Below are 13,629 nucleotides of genomic sequence, written 5' to 3'. Positions count from 1 at the left end.
TGACCCTGGCACATGACATTTAGCAAAGTTTTCATGGTTCCGTGCATCCTTTCAGAGATACTATTACCCTCGGGATGGTAGGGAGTTATGAAACCAGTGCTTATGCTGTGTGACTTGCAAAGGTCTCTAAACTGCTGGGACGTGAATTCAGCGCCATTGTCAAGAATTACACACTTTGGAACTCCAAAATCATTCAAATATTTCTCAAAGTTTTTACTGACAATTTCTGTAGTCTTGTTCCTAAGTGGGTAAAACTTCACATAGCGTGAGTAGTGATCAATGATAGTAAGAACCATGTCGGTCAAATCAATACTGATACGCTCCAAGGGTTTGTTTACTGGAGGTAGTTCTTGGAATCTCTGCTGTAAGGAGTGACTGCCTTTGTGGACTTGGCAGGTGATGCATTCTTTGACATATTTAACTACATCTGATCTAAGTGAAGGCCAATAGAAGTATGTCTCCAAAGCATCAATAGTCTTCCTCCTACCTAAGTGACTTGCAACATGTTCATGACCAAATTTTAGTGCTGTTTTCCTAAGCTCTTGAGGTACTACAAGCCTTAACTGTATACTATTATCTTGCCTGTCCGCACTCAGGTACAGCAAACCTTCATATAGTATGAACTGATGAATTAAAGCTCGGGGAAACCTCTTTCTAGGCAATTTTCCTCCTTCTAAATAAGCAATCAGGTCACCCCATCTTGGTTCACTTAGCTGGCTATCCTTATATTCTTCCTTACTCAATCCAAGATAATTGTCTTGATTATTGTGAAAGATGGCTCCAACTGGTCTAATTATCTTATATTATACTTCATTGTGTTTTCCTGGCCTATACACAACTTTGAAACGGTAGTCTTGCATTTCAATAACCCATCTATTCATTCTAGGAGATTTTGTCTTTCGCTTGAATACTGATACAAGTGGCTGATGGTCTGTCTGTATTGTGAACATGTTACCCCAAAGGAAATGATGGAAGCGTCTACAGGCCAGTACTATGGCTAGAGCTTCTCGATCGGTAGTGGAATATCTCTGTTCTACCGGCTTTAATTTCTTTGAAAAATACCCAACTGGCTTCAGAAGACCATCACTCTCTTGCATCAATACTGCACCTATATGATCTAAACTAGCATCTGTAAATAGCTGAAAAGGCTTTGTTGTATCTGCTTTAATAAGTATCGGAGCTGTCATCAAAAGTTGCTTTAGCTGTTCAAAACTAGATTGACACTCTGGTGTCCAACTAAATGGTTCTTTCCCTCTCAGAAGATTGGTTAAGGGGACAGCAACTTTTGCAAAATTGCGTATGTGTTTACGGTAAAATCCACACATACCTAAAAACCTTCTAATCTCCTTGATATTGGTAGGAGCTTTCATATCTCTGATTGCACTCAGGTTGTCAGGACAAGGTCTGCATCCTTCCTTGGATATGATGTGGCCAAGGAATTTGATCTCTTCTTGAGCGAACTGGCACTTCTTGATATTCAATTTCACACCCTTTTCACCAAATAATTGGAACAACTCTCCCAATCTCTCAATTAATTCTTCTAAGCTAGGAGCCCATACTACAATGTCATCTAAGTAATTCTTGACCCAGCCCTTCTTTAATAAGGGGGCTAAGATATTTCCAATTACTCTTGAGAAAATGGCTGGACTACAACTCAGGCCAAAGGGGAGTCTCCTGAATCGATATAATGTAACTCCATCACTAAAAGTAGTCAAATCTCTACTGTCTTCATCTAACTCCACCTGGTAATAAGCATCCTTCATGTCTAAAGAGGCATAAAAATGATTTCCAGATGCAGTTTCAACTAATTCTTGCGGTCCTGGAGCTGCAACGTCTACGTCGTGGGACCACCCCCCAACCCCAAGAGTTGGGGGCCAATCAGCAGCAACTACCCCTGGCCATCAGCTCTACGCAGATGGCACCGATCCCCGGGGAGGAGCTACGCCTACCTGGGGGAGTACCACAATCCTTTTTTTTCCAACACACAATGTTACGTTTTTTCTGCACTGAGGGGTCATTTTCCGGCGATCACCCCTCTTCTTCTACTTTTAGCCGGAGATGTAGAGAGCAATCCTGGGCCCACCACAAAATACACATGCCCAACATGCTCTAAACCCATTACTTCGAGCAGACAGACAAAGGGCTCAGTTCAGTGCAATATGTGCAAAAACTGGGCCCACCTCACTTGTACAACACTTGTTGACACAAACCTCTACACAAACACATGGACATGTTCTCCCTGCCCTCCTGTAACCCCCAGCCCCCCTCCCCAACCCCAGCCACCACCCTTACCCACTCCCAATTTCCCTTTGCCCTTACCCCCGATCAGTACTCCCCTTCCTTTGTCCCCGATCTCTCCTTTCCCCCCCTCTGACCCAGATCCTACACCTTCCCCACTACCACCCCAACCTCAACCCCAAACGGCAACATACAACACATACAAAACACACAACATCAACATATTACAACACAACATTGACGGAATTAACACTAAAAAACATGAACTTGAACACTTTCTTAAACAACACAACATACACATTGCAATTCTACAAGAAACAAAATTAAGACACTCACACAAAACACCATCATTTCATAATTACACCACCATCAGACAAGACCGGACTGACGGCAATGGCGGTGGACTCATCACCCTGATCCACCATTCCATCTGTTTTGTGGACACAAGTGCCACAACCAAAATTCTCCTCCCTACCACAGATAACACAACTGAAACCCAATCCATTCGTATCCGCACAGGCAACAATTCAACACTAACAATAGTTAACATGTACATTCCCCCCCAATCATCCCCCACAGTTCCAAACACCTTCAGACCTCAACTCAGCCAACTAACCTCAATCCCCAACCTGATCATGGGTGGTGACTTCAACGCCAAGTCGTCTGCCTGGTTTGTCGACAACCCTGACACAGACAGAGGGCTTGATATACAGACTCAATTCGACTCATTGACTATCATGAACAACACGCATAATCATACACATATCCCATACCAAGCCCTCTACACTCCCTCCTCTCCTGATATCACCTTTTGCTCACCCTGCCTAACCCCAACAACATCATGGAGAGTGGTCGGAGCCCTTGGTTCTGACCAGCTTCCAATCATCATCACCACCAAAACAAGATGCACCCCAGCTGGCCACAGACACACTTACACCAATTACAAGAGAGCTAACTGGGAAGCCTTTAATGAAGAGACAGAACAACATTTTGAAACACTTAACAGTACACCAATCACAAACATAAACAATGCTGTGCACGCTTTTAATACAATCATACAAAACGCAGACAAGAGATACATCCCTAGAGGCAACAGAAAATCACACAACCCCAACTTCACACCAGAAATCCAAGGCCTCATCAGACAACGTGACACACTTAAACACGATACCCCCACACCTGTCCCTCAAAACATAGCAGACCAAATACAAACACTAAACACTGTGATTGCCAATAAAATACATGAACAAAAAACACAAAATTGGCAAAACTTTATCAATACACTTGATCACAAAACAAACACCAGCAAATTGTACAAAACACTCAACAGCATCACACTATCCAACACTAACACTACACGCTCTCACGCAGCAATAATCACAACAACAGATAATCTACCCTCAAACAGACAACAAGCAAACGCACTCATACGTCATTTCGCACAGACGAGCCATCTTACATCTCACCCTGACGACCGACGCACCATTCGACGTAAGAAAGACTTTCCCACAGACTCAGACTATACACCCTTCATAGACAGTCAGACAAAACTCATAATGCATAGTCTCAAGCACTCATCTGCCTGTGGCCCTGATAACATAAGCAACATCCACCTAAAACACATTGGACCACAAGGTATACACGCACTCACAAACATTGCAAACTACAGCTATTCACACAACACTATACCCGACATCTGGAAGCATGGTAAAATAATCACCATTCCAAAACCGAACAAAGACCCAACAATCCCAACATCGCACCGCCCAATCACACTTCTCTGCACCCCCTCTAAAGTCATTGAACGCCTAATACTTAAACTTGTCACACCATATATTCCCCTTGCTGACTCACAACACGGTTTTAGGCCACTACACTCCACAAACACTCTTCTGACAAACCTCACACAAAGAATTTTAGATGGCATCAATTCAGATAGGCCCCACCACAGAACACTTCTTATAACATTGGACATTAGTAAAGCTTTTGATGCTATCCCCTGCCACAACCTAACAAATAAAATATATAACACAGACATGCACAATAACACCAAAAGATGGCTGGCCAATTATCTGGCAGGCAGGAATGCTCATGTGTCATATAATGGCCAATCATCGCACATCAGAAACATTAAGAACGGAGTACCGCAGGGCTCAGTTCTATCCCCCACATTATTTAATCTATACATGCATGACTTACCTACGCCAGACACCTCAGAAATACAAATCTCTTCCTACGCAGACGACATAACAATCACATGCACACATCGTAACACAGACAAAGCTGCAGAAATAATCCAGCCTTACCTTGACACACTCAACACATGGTTCATCACAAACAGACTCAAAATAGCTCCAACCAAATCTACAGCAACACTTCTCACCAACTGGACAAAAGAACACAAATACATACCTCATCTCTACATCAACAACACTCTAATACCACACACAAACACACCGAAAATTCTTGGTGTAACATACGATACATCCATGTCTTTCAAACAACACCTCACAAACATAAAAAACAAATGCACACCTAGACTTAACGCACTTAAGTCAATCACTGGAACAACATTTGGACAAAACAAAGAAACTAATATAACAATATACAAACAATGCATACGCTCAGTGATGAATTATGCGAGTCCTGCATGGGCTCCTAATCTCAGTGAGACACACCACAACACCCTTCAAATCATACAAAACAAAGCCCTAAAAACAATTACAGGCTGCACAAATACATCACCTACAGACCATTTACACCATGAAACAAAAGTCCTCAAAGTCAAGGACCACCTCGACATGAGAGGCACACAAACACTTGCTGCAGCCACCACAAACACATCACACCCGCTACACTACATAGCAGAACACCCACACACACCAAGAAACATTAAAACTACACCCATAGACCTTTATTACACACAGATACTCTCTTCTCTTCCTCCACAACCACCAAATACCAGCCTCCGGAAACATATTCATAATCATATCACTCACCGCTCCATTAACACACTGAAAGACAACACACTGCTACATGCCAGACCCCCTGATATCCACCCTTCTGAATCCTCTCTCCCACGTAAGGACAGAGTCCACTTGGCCAGACTGCGATGCGGTCACCACCCAGCACTTCTAAGCTACCAGAAGAGGCTGGACGACCGTGTTGTGAACAGCTGCCCAGGATGTAACACCTCACCCCATACCATACAACACATAATGGAAGACTGCATTATACACAATCATGCACGCAAACAACACAACATACACTCTATAAAGGATTTGTGGGAAAACCCAGTTTCGGCTGTGGCCTTCCTTGGGGAGACGGGACTGCTCGGACAGACAGTCTAGGGAACGACAACAACAACAACAACAACTAATTCTTCCAATCTAGGTAATGGATGAATATCAGTCTGAAGGTGAGTGTTAACTTTTCTATAGTCCAGACACATTCTTTGAGAGTTATCGGGTTTTCTGACGAGCACTATAGGACTCAACCAAGCAGCTGTGGATGGCTCAATTATATCTTTGGCCTCCATATCCTCTAACAGAGATGCTATCGAATATCATTTAGAAAGTAACCGTTTGATAAATGATAGCCAACATGGTTTCAGACGGAAACGTTCTTGCGTGACTAACTTACTCGAATTCTACAACACAGTTGTCTCGAATTATGACAAAAGAAACAATATAGATTTAATATATCTAGACTTTGCAAAAGCTTTTGATACCGTCCCACACGAAAGACTACTTACTAAATTAGCTTTGCATGGAATAAGTGGTAGCCTATTAGGTTGGACTAGTAATTGGTTGAAAGGTCGAAAACAGAGAGTTGTTTTAAATGGAAAAACTTCTGGATGGAAAAGTGTTGCAAGTGGAGTTCCTCAGGGTTCCGTTCTTGGGCCACTTCTATTCATAGTATATATAAATGATATAGACCATGGACTAAAATCTACTGTTTCCAAATTTGCTGATGATACAAAACTGTGCGGAGTGGCAAATGATCACTCAAACCAATTAGATATTCAAGAAGATTTAGATCAATTACAGCAATGGTCTGAAAAGTGGCTAATGAAATTTAACACAAGTAAATGCAAGGTAATGCACATAGGTAAAAATAACAGTAAGTACGATTACAAGTTATTTGGAAATTCGTTAACAAAAGTGGATAGTGAAAAAGATCTCGGCGTAATTATCAGTAACGACCTCAAATCATCCAAGCAGTGTATTTCAGCCTCTGAGAAAGCAAATAAGATTCTGGGATTGATTGCGCGATCTTTTGATTTCAAAAGTCCATCACTCATTAACAAGCTATATAAATCGTTAGTTCGTCCACATTTGGAATATGCTGTTTCCGTATGGTCACCGAATCTCATTAAAGACATTGACAGACTGGAAAAAGTACAACGGCGAGCCACAAAACTGATTCCAAATATCAAAAATAAATCATACGAAAATCGACTTAAGCACATGAATCTGTTTTCCCTAAAAAAGTGTAGACTCAGAGGTGACTTGATACAGGTCTTTAAGATTTTAAAGGGAATTGACAACATCAAAAGTGACCAAATTTTCACATTGAATGAGAATCAGACAAGAAACAATGGTCTCAAACTGTCCGGAAATAGATTCAATTTGGAAGTAGGTAGAAACAACTTTGCCAACCGTGTAGTTAATGAATGGAATAAACTTCCTGCACAGGTAGTGCAATGTAGTTCAGTTCGAAGCTTTAAGAATCATTTAGATAAATACCTAAGTAAGATGCTGTAATTATTATAATTTATGTTATATTATTTGTTTTTGTTTTGTTATAATTTGTCTGTCTGATTTTCATTTATCATTAGTTATATGTCAATTTATTATCATTTACTATTTACCTGTTTGTTTGTTATTCAACTATACCAATGCATTTATTTATGTATTTTAATTGTTATTTACATTGTTATAGTTTTAATTTATTATTAATATGATTTTTTTTTTATTTTAATTTTTTTATTTTTTATTTTTTTTTTATTTTTTTTTTTTTTTTTTTTTTTTTTTTTTTGCATCCGACCTAGATATGGATCAAAAGGTCTCCTGTCGGCATGCTTTGCCTTTGTAATCCTTTGATATCTGCTTAGCCTTCTCGGGATATCTATACATTGGGTTCCTAAAGGGCTGTGGATCACTAACATTAATATGTCCTTGAACTCCCTGGAATTTCCCTAATTCATTACTTTCTACTATGAAAATCTGGTGGTTCTCCATTACTAGGTCCTTTAATTGGGCTTGTTGTCCCCTATCTAGATGTGACCAATCCTGTTGTTCAATCAGATTCTCTAATTTCTCCTCTCTAGTGCTTCCTCGTCCTGGTGCAACACGCATGCTTTCAGGGATAAGATCATTCTTGATATCAATCTTTCTACAGATGGGAGTTACTGAACTGAAGTCCCTTTCATCAATCTTATTATAAGTACCTATTAATGTTCCTATCTTTAACTTAACTATACCCTTTGTACTGTTTATTAGAGGTAGGGGGACTTCCTGATCCTTATTGACTTTAAGGCATAAAGCTTTCATAGCACCACTATGTTTCAATCCCGACTCAAATTCAAGTACACTATCTATATCTTCCTTAACTTTAATGGCATATATCCTTGCCGAGGAAGGAGGTAGGATAATTGGTTTCTTCAACCTAATCTCCCTTACATCAGGGTCTGATGGTTGAACTATCCTGAGACTCTTAATTCTCCTTGTGGAAGGTCTCCGTTTAAGAAGCCGCACCTTGTAGGTAATACTATCCCAAACTAGTATACCCTTCTTATGATCCCAGGTTAGACGGGCACTTCCCAGTAAATCTGCACCCAAAAGGACTTCTGTATCTAAAAGAGGGTCTGGCACAACATAAAATAAGTGAGTAACTACTCGATGGCCAATACTAACACCCAAATAAACAGATCCTAATACCGGTACAACTGTGTCTGTGACTCCCGTTAAACTAGGTAAATTTCTCATCTTATCAGGCTTCAAACCTAAACTGTCCACAAAGGATTTCTTGGCTATACTGGCACAACTACCCGTATCAACTAAAGCTGTAACTATGGAATCATTAACCATTAAACTTATACTTGGAGATCTTGCTAGACCCCGCAGTCATTGTGTGTTATTCTTATTTGCCTGTCCTGGGCATCCTGTGTGCCCTCTTCGACTATTGGGTCTATTGCAATCAAAACATACTCCCCTTGGTGGATTATGAGGACAAGCTGACAGGTTATGGTCAGTTACTCTGCAAAAGGCACAGTAAGTGTTACTACTCTGTGGTGTCCTCATGGATATTTTCTCAACCCTTTTGCTTAATTCCCTTACTTCCTTGGTCAGTGTATCTATTTCACTATTTCCCACTTGAGGAGTACCTGTTACTGGGGTTGGTGACTGGGAACTCCCAGCACCTGAAATGGGCATGGTCCTGTTTCTATTACCTCGGCTCATTCCTTGAGCTCGATAGTATTCCTCTTCAGCATATAGCATAAATTTTTCCAAGGGAATTTGATATGCTAGGAAGTCAACTAATCTAGCTTGAGCTTCTGAACTCAATCCCTCATATATCTTTGTCTTAAGGAATTTATCTGATGTTGGGATTTGTTCATTGGGGAACTTCAGTGCTAAAGCTGCAATTCTACACTGTAGTTTAGTGACAAAAGAGCTAGGAGGTTCATCAAAATAATAAGCCAGGGCATTTACCTCTTGCCATGCCTGCACCAGTGTAGCCGAACCTAAAAACTGACGTTTCATGATCCTCTTCATCTCATCCCAAGCTAGATTGTTACCCTTCTTGGCTAGCTCCGCTGTTAAGAGCGCAGCTATATCTGGCTCAGATTTTGTTAATGCTACTTCCTTTCTCTCTTCATCTGAGCTGGTACATGACTCCACCTGCCTGAAGAAAGTATTCAACCTATTATCGGCGCTAACTCCCCTTAGCTCACTAAGTTTGAGGAGACCAACATCCTTTAGCTTGAATACCCTTTCCTGAGGGATTGGCATTGGGACAATGTTTGAATAAAGGAAGGGGTTTGTGTTATTAAGGGGGCTATTAGGTGATCCACCAGAAGGACTGGCTATAACCGTCTGATTGCTTTGGTGTAGATTGGAAGGGTTTGTCTGATTAACAGGAGGTTGCGGAGGTGGATAGGCTGGGGGTGGATTAGGGAAGGGTGTAGGGATGGTAAGGTTATGTGATGCCGGCCAGGGTCTTATAGGTGATAGGGATTCTGTACCAATGAATGCAGGTGCACCTTGTGGTGTGTTTTGTGCAATATTACGTGGTGGTACTGGGGGTCCGGATTGTGGTGTCCCTGCTACGGGATTGGGGTGAACACTTGCGGAGGGGTTGTATGGACTGTGAGGTGTATGAGGTGTTGGTGTTACTGGTGGTTGTGTGTTATTATGCACTTGCATTAAGTGTCGTATTGTCCCCTGTAGATGAGACATTTCCCTGTTCATTTCGCTAATCTGTTGTTCTAAATCCCTTACTTGTGAACAAGCTTCCTGATGGGACTGTGTAAAATTTTGTGTTTCTGTTTCTGTTTGTTGGACTTCCTTTTCCAATTGATTGAACTCCACAAAGGAGTCGTCCACATCATTAGGCATCATGTTTCCAAGTGTGCTTTAACCACTAAAAAAAAAATCTTAGAAAGGTGAACATCTAATATAAGACATATCTGTTCAATAACAATACTTGAGACATGCAAAGTATAAATCATGACAAAGATCAAGCTTAAAACAAATTAAAGAAGTTTCTACTACTACACTATGTGACCTTCTTCACTGTAATTAGGTCTCGTGGGTAAGAGGAATCAATAGCATAAGCTAAAGAATCCAAACACGCTGCCACCATTCTATCGCGGCGAAACGCGACAGACATATCAATACACCAAAATACCATAGGTTCCGATCAACACTGGTTCAGTTGATAGAGATTGCCACGCTCCCTCCGGGTAAGCGATCATCTTTCCGCTGCTCCTTGTGTCAATGACACACAAACCGAAGGATGAGGGTTGGTACTGGACCGCAGATTAGTCGTCTGGTAGGACATGGGGATTGGGTAAGTGGGTCCTAGTCCACTTTTCCATTCTTGGTTGAAAGGAAACTCGATCTTTTCTCTGTATTTATTCTTCTAGAACTTCCATAAACTTCCCACACCAGGGAAGGGGGGGGGGGTGTTGCAAACTTGTGTTCCCTTTCAATAGTACATTTTACTCCAGGACTGGTTCCCTTTAAAATTTTATAACCCGTCTTCAGAAACACTACTACATCAATAAGAAACGGCGTAGGGTATAGGTACCCCGGAATCCGCGCGCGGCGCCACTGTCAACCATGTAATGTTTACATCGCCATTTCTTGCGGACCACCAGTTTCTGTTTAGTTAATTTGAATGCTTCCCACGTTCAGCGGATGCGCAATATAATTAAAATTACCTTGTTGTTTTGCAAGTATATGCCCAATTCTTTAAATAGAAAATGTCTTTAGCGATTCGAACGGAAATTTGGTTATCAAACTCGGCAACATAGTTTTCAGAGTAAAAATATTAAGGTAAGGTATCACTAAATATTATTTAAATATACATAAACGTGTTTATCAACATATTTTCTCCCGGATATGAGAAGCTTAGGAGCGTTGATCACTTAATGTTTGAGCTTAGGGTTATCACATATAGGCATATCACCCATGAATCTTATGCGTCCAGTTCGTATTTGATTTTGTTTACACATTGACGACCAAAACCACACAATGACAGTTTTTGCTCAAATGCATAATTTATATATAAAAAATAGCACATGGTTGCCTTATTTGACCTATTTTCTTCAAAATGTGTGATTTCCATGTAAAATGATCGAAGAGAAGTTACGTTTTTATCCTCTGCAACATTACTAACCGGCAACCAAGGCCGACCAAAGCAAAACGCTGGCTTTTGCTCAAATGTATAATTTTAAATAAAAATTAGCATATGTTTGCATTGTCTGACCTATTTTCTTTAAAATGTGTGACTTCCACGTAAAATCATCAAAGAGAAATTACGTTTTTATCCTCTACAAAATTACCAACCGCCAACTGCCGACCAACGTCGACCAAAGCCAAAACCACGCAATGACGGTTTTTGCCCAAATGCATAATTTATATATAAAAAATAGCATATGTTTGCATTATTTGACCTATTTTCTTTAAAATGTATGATTTCCATGTAAAATCATCAAAGAGAAGTTACGTTTTTGTCATGCAAAAGCCGTCATTGCTTGGGTTTGGTCGGCGTTGGTTGCCGGTTGGTAATTTTACAGAAGATAAAAGCGTAACTTCTCTTTGATCATTTTACATGGAAATCACACATTTTAAAGAAAATAGGTCAAATAATGCAACCATATGCTATTTTTTATATATAAATTATGCATTTGAGCAAAAACCGTTATTGTGTGGTTTTGGCCAGCGTTGGTCGACTTCGGTCGGCGTTTAGCGAGACCCACCATTGACAGCTTCATGATTGCCATGAAAAGGCAAATATGGTATGATGGAGATGTCTCACATTGTTTTTGACATGCTCATGCGATTTGTTAATCCATAAAACCCAAGTATTCAGAATTTTAATTAAATTGGACCAGTGGTTTAGAGTTAATGTGTATTTCTTTACCGAAATCTTTACAAAACACCACCCTTAATTCTAACACTTTGTTATGGTAAAGTCTAGCCAAAAATGCGGGCTAAAAAAATAATTAAAAAATCGTATCTCCCTTATTTTTAGCTATTTCAAAAATTTAAAAAGCATTTTGTTTCTAATAAAGTTGTCTTTCATATGCAACAATAATTCAAGGGTTATTTGTTTTTTGAAATTTTTGTGGGGGTACCTATAGGGTAGCTGAAAGATTCGTGAGGCAGAATAAATCCTTACGAGACTATAGGGAGGTAACAAGAGGTTAATATGCCTCTTCCTGAAATATAACATAGGAAACACCTCTTCAGAAATCTTTAAATTACCCTACTTAAAGTTTACAAATTATTTTATGTTAGGCTAGGTAGGTTAGGGCTAACCCCCTATACCGTAGTTAAGTCATGACACCTTAAGACCTCAAAACTGACTATAAATGAGAATTGGGTTTGATACATAATTAAAAAAATTATATAACCTAGTTATGAGAACGTAAAGGGGTATCCAAATACGTAGCAACACTCCAAGGGAGTTATTGCTAGCATTCGACTTGCATTGCAGCATTCCCCTCTATCGTCTCATTCCCCTCACTCTTCTATTGGACAAGGGCTTCCCAATTAAATTTCTTTAAATGTTAATTAATGGTTCTGACTAACTCTTACCTTCGTGAAGGGATTATTTCGGATTATGATTTAGCAGCCTGGGTCGGCTGTCTTGAAGTTTTCGTGGCTTCTCTAATATGCCACGTAGCTAGATCAGTTCAAACAATGGGCCCATTCTTTACCCTTCGTCCGATAGCGAGATTAGGACTTAATGTTTACGTAGTAACATTTTTTTCATCATCTGTTAACGAATCCAGTTCTTTTTATGTATTTCTTTATAATTAATTCTAATCATTACAATAGTAAATTAAAAATATTAGAGCTGGATGATGAATCAATTTCTAAGTATTTCCAAAATTTTAAAGGGGTAACTTTTCCCCCTGACAATCTGTATATAGTTATCTTTTGCACTAGGTTTGTTGTTCCCTGAACATGATAACAAGGAATGTCTGTAGTATGGATCTGCCAGCTGCTACAACTATTGCCCTACTACAAATGGATGGTACGATAAGCCGCCACTTCCCTACACGTCACCGTGGTAATGCTGAGAGGACTTCAAGTGTAACCATCCAACACCACGAGAACGTCCTTCCACTTCCACATGCATACAGAGGCAGCGAACTTCTGGCGAGACGACAGTGTTATACGTGCCCGACGCAAACCCGGCTACCGCACGATGTAGACGGGTGAGACCAGAAAGGTGCCGAGGTACATGATCGTGCAGGCTGCGCCGCTACACCCCATATGCCAACAACTTTGATACCTCATCGACGATTACTTATCATTATATGTAAATATTTGCCAGAATGTGATCACTGTAGATATTTTTGTATCACCCGCACTAATGGGTGATAAACTACAAATAATTCCTTCAGTTATGGTTCGAGAGTGTCCTGTGTGTCACTAGTACTCTGTACATAGCTACACTTTTGTACTAGGTTTGACGCTCCTTGAGCGTAATAAATTGATTAAAACAACGTCTCTCCACCTTCTGTCTGGTCTCCCTCTTACACGCTTCCTATCTAGCGGCGTCCACTCAGTAACACACTTGCTCCATCGCTCATCAGTCGTTCGCACTAACTTACCTGCCCAGTTCCACTTCCTCTCTTTTACCGCCTCC

Source organism: Oratosquilla oratoria, chromosome 12 (genome assembly GCF_046742065.1).
Source record: "Oratosquilla oratoria isolate Oo_2021 chromosome 12, ASM4674206v1, whole genome shotgun sequence".
In the NCBI taxonomy this organism is placed as follows: Eukaryota; Metazoa; Arthropoda; class Malacostraca; order Stomatopoda; family Squillidae; genus Oratosquilla; species Oratosquilla oratoria.
The sequence above is the reverse complement of the archived record's forward strand: the minus strand, read 5'-3'. Positions refer to the sequence as shown.